We start from the raw sequence: 9,548 nt of genomic DNA, 5'->3' as shown, positions 1-9,548 counted from the left end.
ATAGAGAGTGATAGAGAGTGTCAGAGAGTGTCAGAGAGTGTCAGAGAGTGATGGAGAGTGTCAGAGAGTGTCAGAGAGTGTCAGAGAGTGTCCGAGAGTGTCAGAGAGTGATAGAGAGTGTCAGAGTGTGTCAGAGAGTGTCAGAGAGTGTCAGAGAGAGATAGAGAGTGTCAGAGAGTGATAGAGAGTGTCAGAGAGTGTCAGAGAGTGTCAGAGAGTGATAGAGAGTGTCAGAGAGTGTCAGAGAGTGTCAAAGAGTGATAGAGAGTGATAGAGAGAGTCAGAGAGTGTCAGAGAGTGATGGAGAGTGTCAGAGAGTGTCAGAGAGTGATAGTGAGTGTCTGAGAGTGTCAGAGAGTGTCAGAGAGTGATAGAGAGTGTCAGAGAGTGATAGTGAGTGTCTGAGAATGTCAGAGAGTGATACAGAGTGATAGAGATTGTCAGAGAGTGTCTGAGAGTGTCAGAGAGTGTCTGAGAGTGTCAGAGATTGTCAGAGAGTGATAGAGAGTGATAGAGAGTGTCTGAGAGTGTCAGAGAGTGTCAGAGACTGTCAGAGAGTGATAGAGCTTGTCAGAGAGTGATAGTGAGTGTCTGAGAGTGTCAGAGAGTGATAGAGACTGATAGAGAGTGTCAGAGAGTGTCTGACAGTGTCAGAGTGTGATAGAGAGTGTCAGAGAGTGTCAGAGAGTGTCAGAGAGTGTCAGAGAGTGATAGTGAGTGTCTGAGAGTGTCAGAGAGTGTCTGAGAGTGTCAGAGAGTGATAGAGAGTGATAGAGAGTTTCAGAGAGTGTCAGAGAGTGTCTGAGAGTGTCAGAGAGTGATAGAGAGTGATAGAGAGTGTAAGAGAGTGTCAGAGAGTGTCAGAGAGTGATAGTGAGTGTCTGAGAGTGTCAGAGAGTGTCTGAGAGTGTCAGAGAGTGATAGAGAGTGATAGAGAGTGTCAGAGAGTGTCTGAGAGTGTCAGAGAGTGTCAGAGAGTGACAGAGAGTGATAGAGAGTGTCAGAGAGTGATAGAGAGTGTCAGAGAGTGATACAGAGTGTCAGAGAGTGTCAGAGAGTGTCAGAGAGTGTCAGAGAGTGATAGTGAGTGTCTGAGAGTGTCAGAGAGTAGAGAGAGTGATAGAGAGTTTCAGAGAGTGTCAGAGAGTGTCTGAGAGTGTCAGAGAGTGATAGAGAGTGATAGAGAGTGTCAGAGAGTGTCAGAGAGTGTCAGAGAGTGATGGAGAGTGTCAGAGTGTGTCAGAGAGTGTCAGAGAGTGTCCGAGAGTGTCAGAGAGTGATAGAGAGTGTCAGAGTGTGTCAGAGAGTGTCAGAGAGTGTCAGAGAGAGATAGAGAGTGTCAGAGAGTGATAGAGAGTGTCAGAGAGTGTCAGAGAGTGTCAGAGAGTGTCAGAGAGTGTCAGAGAGTGTCAGAGAGTGATGGAGAGTGTCAGAGAGTGTCAGAGAGTGATAGTGAGTGTCTGAGAGTGTCAGAGAGTGATAGAGAGTGATAGAGAGTGTCAGAGAGTGTCAGAGAGTGTCAGAGAGTGATGGAGAGTGTCAGAGAGTGTCAGAGAGTGTCAGAGTGTGTCCGAGAGTGTCAGAGAGTGATAGAGAGTGTCAGAGTGTGTCAGAGAGTGTCAGAGAGTGTCAGAGAGAGATAGAGAGTGTCAGAGAGTGATAGAGAGTGTCAGAGAGTGTCAGAGAGTGTCAGAGAGTGATAGAGAGTGTCAGAGAGTGTCAGAGAGTGTCAAAGAGTGATAGAGAGTGATAGAGAGTGTCAGAGAGTGTCAGAGAGTGATGGAGAGTGTCAGAGAGTGTCAGAGAGTGATAGTGAGTGTCTGAGAGTGTCAGAGAGTGTCAGAGAGTGATAGAGAGTGTCAGAGAGTGATAGTGAGTGTCTGAGAATGTCAGAGAGTGTCACAGAGTGATAGAGATTGTCAGAGAGTGTCTGAGAGTGTCAGAGAGTGTCTGAGAGTGTCAGAGATTGTCAGAGAGTGATAGAGAGTGATAGAGAGTGTCTGAGAGTGTCAGAGAGTGTCAGAGACTGTCAGAGAGTGATAGAGCGTGTCAGAGAGTGTCAGAGAGTGATAGTGAGTGTCTGAGAGTGTCAGAGAGTGATAGAGACTCATAGAGAGTGTCAGAGAGTGTCTGACAGTGTCAGAGTGTGATAGAGAGTGTCAGAGAGTGTCAGAGAGTGTCAGAGAGTGATAGTGAGTGTCTGAGAGTGTCAGAGAGTGTCTGAGAGTGTCAGAGAGTGATAGAGAGTGTCTGTGAGTGAGAGAAAGTGATAGAGAGTTTCAGAGAGTGTCAGAGAGTGTCTGAGAGTGTCAGAGAGTGATAGAGAGTGATAGAGAGAGTCAGAGAGTGTCAGAGAGTGTCAGAGAGTGATAGTGAGTGTCTGAGAGTGTCAGAGAGTGTCTGAGAGTGTCAGAGAGTGATAGAGAGTGATAGAGAGTGTCAGAGAGTGTGTGAGAGTGTCAGAGTGTCAGAGAGTGATAGAGAGTGTCAGAGAGTGATAGAGAGTGTCAGAGAGAGTCAGAGAGTGTCAGAGAGTGTCAGAGAGTGATAGTGAGTGTCTGAGAGTGTCAGAGAGTAGAGAGAGTGATAGAGAGTTTCAGAGAGTGTCAGAGAGTGTCTGAGAGTGTCTGACAGTGTCAGAGTGTGATAGAGAGTGTCAGAGAGTGTCAGAGAGTGTCAGAGAGTGTCAGAGAGTGATAGAGAGTTTCAGAGAGTGTCAGAGGGTGAGGGAGAGTGTCAGAGAGTGTCAGAGAGTGTCAGAGAGTGTCAGGGAGTGATAGTGAGTGTCAGAGAGTGATAGTGAGTGTCTGAGAGTGTCAGAGAGTGATAGAGAGTGATAGAGAGTGTCAGAGAGTGTCAGAGAGTGTCAGAGAGTGATGGAGAGTGTCAGAGAGTGTCAGAGAGTGTCAGAGAGTGTCCGAGAGTGTCAGAGAGTGATAGAGAGTGTCAGAGTGTGTCAGAGAGTGTCAGAGAGTGTCAGAGAGAGATAGAGAGTGTCAGAGAGTGATAGAGAGTGTCAGAGAGTGTCAGAGAGTGTCAGAGAGTGATAGAGAGTGTCAGAGAGTGTCAGAGAGTGTCAAAGAGTGATAGAGAGTGATAGAGAGAGTCAGAGAGTGTCAGAGAGTGATGGAGAGTGTCAGAGAGTGTCAGAGAGTGATAGTGAGTGTCTGAGAGTGTCAGAGAGTGTCAGAGAGTGATAGAGAGTGTCAGAGAGTGATAGTGAGTGTCTGAGAATGTCAGAGAGTGATACAGAGTGATAGAGATTGTCAGAGAGTGTCTGAGAGTGTCAGAGAGTGTCTGAGAGTGTCAGAGATTGTCAGAGAGTGATAGAGAGTGATAGAGAGTGTCTGAGAGTGTCAGAGAGTGTCAGAGACTGTCAGAGAGTGATAGAGCTTGTCAGAGAGTGATAGTGAGTGTCTGAGAGTGTCAGAGAGTGATAGAGACTGATAGAGAGTGTCAGAGAGTGTCTGACAGTGTCAGAGTGTGATAGAGAGTGTCAGAGAGTGTCAGAGAGTGTCAGAGAGTGTCAGAGAGTGATAGTGAGTGTCTGAGAGTGTCAGAGAGTGTCTGAGAGTGTCAGAGAGTGATAGAGAGTGATAGAGAGTTTCAGAGAGTGTCAGAGAGTGTCTGAGAGTGTCAGAGAGTGATAGAGAGTGATAGAGAGTGTCAGAGAGTGTCAGAGAGTGTCAGAGAGTGATAGTGAGTGTCTGAGAGTGTCAGAGAGTGTCTGAGAGTGTCAGAGAGTGTAAGAGAGTGATAGAGAGTGTCAGAGAGTGTCTGAGAGTGTCAGAGAGTGTCAGAGAGTGACAGAGAGTGATAGAGAGTGTCAGAGAGTGATAGAGAGTGTCAGAGAGTGATACAGAGTGTCAGAGAGTGTCAGAGAGTGTCAGAGAGTGTCAGAGAGTGATAGTGAGTGTCTGAGAGTGTCAGAGAGTAGAGAGAGTGATAGAGAGTTTCAGAGAGTGTCAGAGAGTGTCTGAGAGTGTCAGAGAGTGATAGAGAGTGATAGAGAGTGTCAGAGAGTGTCAGAGAGTGTCAGAGAGTGATGGAGAGTGTCAGAGTGTGTCAGAGAGTGTCAGAGAGTGTCCGAGAGTGTCAGAGAGTGATAGAGAGTGTCAGAGTGTGTCAGAGAGTGTCAGAGAGTGTCAGAGAGAGATAGAGAGTGTCAGAGAGTGATAGAGAGTGTCAGAGAGTGTCAGAGAGTGTCAGAGAGTGTCAGAGAGTGTCAGAGAGTGTCAGAGAGTGATGGAGAGTGTCAGAGAGTGTCAGAGAGTGATAGTGAGTGTCTGAGAGTGTCAGAGAGTGATAGAGAGTGATAGAGAGTGTCAGAGAGTGTCAGAGAGTGTCAGAGAGTGATGGAGAGTGTCAGAGAGTGTCAGAGAGTGTCAGAGTGTGTCCGAGAGTGTCAGAGAGTGATAGAGAGTGTCAGAGTGTGTCAGAGAGTGTCAGAGAGTGTCAGAGAGAGATAGAGAGTGTCAGAGAGTGATAGAGAGTGTCAGAGAGTGTCAGAGAGTGTCAGAGAGTGATAGAGAGTGTCAGAGAGTGTCAGAGAGTGTCAAAGAGTGATAGAGAGTGATAGAGAGTGTCAGAGAGTGTCAGAGAGTGATGGAGAGTGTCAGAGAGTGTCAGAGAGTGATAGTGAGTGTCTGAGAGTGTCAGAGAGTGTCAGAGAGTGATAGAGAGTGTCAGAGAGTGATAGTGAGTGTCTGAGAATGTCAGAGAGTGTCACAGAGTGATAGAGATTGTCAGAGAGTGTCTGAGAGTGTCAGAGAGTGTCTGAGAGTGTCAGAGATTGTCAGAGAGTGATAGAGAGTGATAGAGAGTGTCTGAGAGTGTCAGAGAGTGTCAGAGACTGTCAGAGAGTGATAGAGCGTGTCAGAGAGTGTCAGAGAGTGATAGTGAGTGTCTGAGAGTGTCAGAGAGTGATAGAGACTCATAGAGAGTGTCAGAGAGTGTCTGACAGTGTCAGAGTGTGATAGAGAGTGTCAGAGAGTGTCAGAGAGTGTCAGAGAGTGATAGTGAGTGTCTGAGAGTGTCAGAGAGTGTCTGAGAGTGTCAGAGAGTGATAGAGAGTGTCTGTGAGTGAGAGAAAGTGATAGAGAGTTTCAGAGAGTGTCAGAGAGTGTCTGAGAGTGTCAGAGAGTGATAGAGAGTGATAGAGAGAGTCAGAGAGTGTCAGAGAGTGTCAGAGAGTGATAGTGAGTGTCTGAGAGTGTCAGAGAGTGTCTGAGAGTGTCAGAGAGTGATAGAGAGTGATAGAGAGTGTCAGAGAGTGTGTGAGAGTGTCAGAGTGTCAGAGAGTGATAGAGAGTGTCAGAGAGTGATAGAGAGTGTCAGAGAGTGTCAGAGAGTGTCAGAGAGTGTCAGAGAGTGATAGTGAGTGTCTGAGAGTGTCAGAGAGTAGAGAGAGTGATAGAGAGTTTCAGAGAGTGTCAGAGAGTGTCTGAGAGTGTCAGAGAGTGATAGAGAGTGATAGAGAGTGTCAGAGAGTGTCAGAGAGTGTCAGAGAGTGATGGAGAGTGTCAGAGTGTGTCAGAGAATGTCAGAGAGTGTCCGAGAGTGTCAGAGAGTGATAGAGAGTGTCAGAGTGTGTCAGAGAGTGTCAGAGAGTGTCAGAGAGAGATAGAGAGTGTCAGAGAGTGATAGAGAGTGTCAGAGAGTGTCAGAGAGTGATAGAGAGTGTCAGAGAGTGTCAGAGAGTGTCAGAGAGTGTCAGAGAGTGATGGAGAGTGTCAGAGAGTGTCAGAGAGTGTCAGAGAGTGATAGTGAGTGTCTGAGAGTGTCAGAGAGTGATAGAGAGTGTCAGAGAGTGTCAGAGTGTGTCAGAGAGTGTCAGAGAGTGATAGAGAGTGTCCGAGAGTGATAGAGAGTCTCAGAGAGTGTCAGAGAGTGTCAGAGAGTGATAGAGAGTGATAGAGAGTGTCAGAGAGTGTCAGAGAGTGTCAGAGAGTGATGGAGAGTGTCAGAGAGTGATAGAGAGTGTCAGAGAGTGATAGAGAGTCTCAGAGAGTGTCAGAGAGTGTCAGAGAGTGATAGAGATTGATAGAGAGTGTCAGAGAGTGTCAGAGAGTGTCAGAGAGTGATGGAGAGTGTCAGAGAGTGTCAGAGAGTGATAGAGAGTGATAGAGAGTTTCAGAGAGTGTCAGAGAGTGTCTGAGAGTGTCAGAGAGTGATAGAGAGTGATAGAGAGTGTCAGAGAGTGTCAGAGAGTGTCAGAGAGCGATAGAGAGTGTCAGAGAGTGTCAGAGAGTGTCAGAGAGTGAGAGAGAGTGATAGAGAGTTTCAGAGAGTGTCAGAGAGTGTCTGAGAGTGTCAGAGAGTGATAGAGAGTGATAGAGAGTGTCAGAGAGTGTCAGAGAGTGTCAGAGAGTGATAGAGAGTGATAGAGAGTGTCAGAGAGTGTCAGAGAGTGTCAGAGAGTGTCAGAGAGTGATAGTGAGTGTCTGAGAGTGTCAGAGAGTAGAGAGAGTGATAGAGAGTTTCAGAGAGTGTCAGAGAGTGATAGAGAGTGATAGAGAGTGTCAGAGAGTGTCTGAGAGTGTCAGAGAGTGATAGAGAGTGTCAGAGAGTGTCAGAGAGTGTCAGTGAGTGTCAGAGAGTGATAGTGATTGTCTGAGAGTGTCAGAGAGTAGAGAGAGTGATTTAGAGTTTCAGAGAGTGTCAGAGAGTGTCTGAGATTGTCAGAGAGTGATAGAGAGTGATAGAGAGTGTCAGAGAGTGTCAGAGAGTGTCAGAGAGTGATGGAGAGTGTCAGAGAGTGTCAGAGAGTGTCAGAGAGTGTCCGAGAGTGTCAGAGAGTGATAGAGAGTGTCAGAGTGTGTCAGAGAGTGTCAGAGAGTGTCAGAGAGAGATAGAGAGTGTCAGAGAGTGATAGAGAGTGTCAGAGAGTGTCAGAGAGTGTCAGAGAGTGTCAGAGAGTGTCAGAGAGTGTCAGAGAGTGATGGAGAGTGTCAGAGGGTGTCAGAGAGTGTCAGAGAGTGATAGAGAGTGATAGAGAGTGTCAGAGAGTGTCAGAGAGTGTCAGAGAGTGATGGAGAGTGTCAGAGAATGTCAGAGAGTGTCAGAGAGTGATAGTGAGTGTCAGAGAGTGTCAGAGGGTGTCAGAGAGTGATGGAGAGTGTCAGAGAGTGATAGAGAGTGTCAGAGAGTGATAGAGAGTCTCAGAGAGTGTCAGAGAGTGTCAGAGAGTGATAGAGATTGATAGAGAGTGTCAGAGAGTGTCAGAGAGTGTCAGAGAGTGATGGAGAGTGTCAGAGAGTGTCAGAGAGTGATAGAGAGTGATAGAGAGTTTCAGAGAGTGTCAGAGAGTGTCTGAGAGTGTCAGAGAGTGATAGAGAGTGATAGAGAGTGTCAGAGAGTGTCAGAGAGTGTCAGAGAGCGATAGAGAGTGTCAGACAGTGTCAGAGAGTGTCAGAGAGTGTCAGAGAGTGAGAGAGAGTGATAGAGAGTTTCAGAGAGTGTCAGAGAGTGTCTGAGAGTGTCAGAGAGTGATAGAGAGTGATAGAGAGTGTCAGAGAGTGTCAGAGAGTGTCAGAGAGTGATAGAGAGTGATAGAGAGTGTCAGAGAGTGTCAGAGTGTGTCAGAGAGTGTCAGAGAGTGATAGTGAGTGTCTGAGAGTGTCAGAGAGTAGAGAGAGTGATAGAGAGTTTAAGAGAGTGTCAGAGAGTGATAGAGAGAGATAGAGAGTGTCAGAGAGTGTCTGAGAGTGTCAGAGAGTGATAGAGAGTGTCAGAGAGTGTCAGAGAGTGTCAGTGAGTGTCAGAGAGTGATAGTGATTGTCTGAGAGTGTAAGAGAGTAGAGAGAGTGATTGAGAGTTTCAGAGAGTGTCAGAGAGTGTCTGAGATTGTCAGAGAGTGATAGAGAGTGATAGAGAGTGTCAGAGAGTGTCAGAGAGTGTCAGAGTGTGTCAGAGAGTGTCCGAGAGTGTCAGAGAGTGATAGAGAGTGTCAGAGTGTGTCAGAGAGTGTCAGAGAGTGTCAGAGAGAGATAGAGAGTGTCAGAGAGTGATAGAGAGTGTCAGAGAGTGTCAGAGAGTGTCAGAGAGTGATAGAGAGTGTCAGAGAGTGTCAGAGAGTGTCAGAGAGTGATGGAGAGTGTCAGAGGGTGTCAGAGAGTGTCAGAGAGTGACAGAGAGTGATAGAGAGTGTCAGAGAGTGTCAGAGAGTGTCAGAGAGTGATGGAGAGTGTCAGAGATTGTCAGAGAGTGTCAGAGAGTGATAGTGAGTGTCTGAGAGTGTCAGAGATAGTCAGAGAGTGATAGAGAGTGATAGAGAGTGTTAGAGAGTGTCAGAGAGTGTCTGAGAGTGTCAGAGAGTGATAGAGAGTGTCAGAGAGTGTCTGAGAGTGTCAGAGAGTGATAGAGAGTGTCAGAGAGTGTCAGAGAGTGTCAGAGAGTGATAGAGAGTTTCAGAGAGTGTCAGAGGGTGATAGAGAGTGTCAGAGAGTGTCAGAGAGTGTCAGAGAGTGATGGAGAGTGTCAGAGATTGTCAGAGAGTGTCAGAGAGTGATAGTGAGTGTCTGAGAGTGTCAGAGATAGTCAGAGAGTGATAGAGAGTGATAGAGAGTGTTAGAGAGTGTCAGAGAGTGTCTGAGAGTGTCAGAGAGTGATAGAGAGTGTCAGAGAGTGTCTGAGAGTGTCAGAGAGTGATAGAGAGTGTCAGAGAGTGTCAGAGAGTGTCAGAGAGTGTCAGAGAGTGATAGAGAGTTTCAGAGAGTGTCAGAGGGTGATAGAGAGTGTCAGAGAGTGTCAGAGAGTGTCAGAGAGTGTCAGAGAGTGTCAGAGAGTGTCAGAGAGTGATAGTGAGTGTCAGAGAGTGATAGTGAGTGTCTGAGAGTGTCAGAGAGTGATAGAGAGTGATAGAGAGTGTCAGAGAGTGTCAGAGAGTGTCAGAGAGTGATGGAGAGTGTCAGAGAGAGTCAGAGAGTGTCCGAGAGTGTCAGAGAGTGATAGAGAGTGCCAGAGTGTGTCAGAGAGTGTCAGAGAGTGTCAGAGAGAGATAGAGAGTGTCAGAGAGTGTCAGAGAGTGTCTGAGAGTGTCAGAGAGTGATAGAGAGTGTCAGAGAGTGTCTGAGAGTGTCAGAGAGTGATAGAGAGTGTCAGAGAGTGTCAGAGAGTGTCAGAGAGTGTCAGAGAGTGATAGAGAGTTTCAGAGAATGTCAGAGGGTGATAGAGAGTGTCAGAGAGTGTCAGAGAGTGTCAGAGAGTGATGGAGAGTGTCAGAGATTGTCAGAGAGTGTCAGAGAGTGATAGTGAGTGTCTGAGAGTGTCAGAGATAGTCAGAGAGTGATAGAGAGTGATAGAGAGTGTTAGAGAGTGTCAGAGAGTGTCTGAGAGTGTCAGAGAGTGATAGAGAGTGTCAGAGAGTGTCTGAGAGTGTCAGAGAGTGTCAGAGAGTGTCAGAGAGTGTCAGAGAGTGATAGAGAGTTTCAGAGAGTGTCAGAGGGTGATAGAGAGTGTCAGAGTTTGTCAGAGAGTGTCAGAGAGTGTCAGAGAGTGTCAGAGAGTGATAATGAGTGTCAGAGAGTGTCAGAGAGTGTCAGAGAGTG

This window comes from Heterodontus francisci, unplaced genomic scaffold (assembly GCF_036365525.1).
Source record: "Heterodontus francisci isolate sHetFra1 unplaced genomic scaffold, sHetFra1.hap1 HAP1_SCAFFOLD_250, whole genome shotgun sequence".
In the NCBI taxonomy this organism is placed as follows: domain Eukaryota; kingdom Metazoa; phylum Chordata; class Chondrichthyes; order Heterodontiformes; family Heterodontidae; genus Heterodontus; species Heterodontus francisci.
This window is presented reverse-complemented; position numbering follows the sequence as displayed.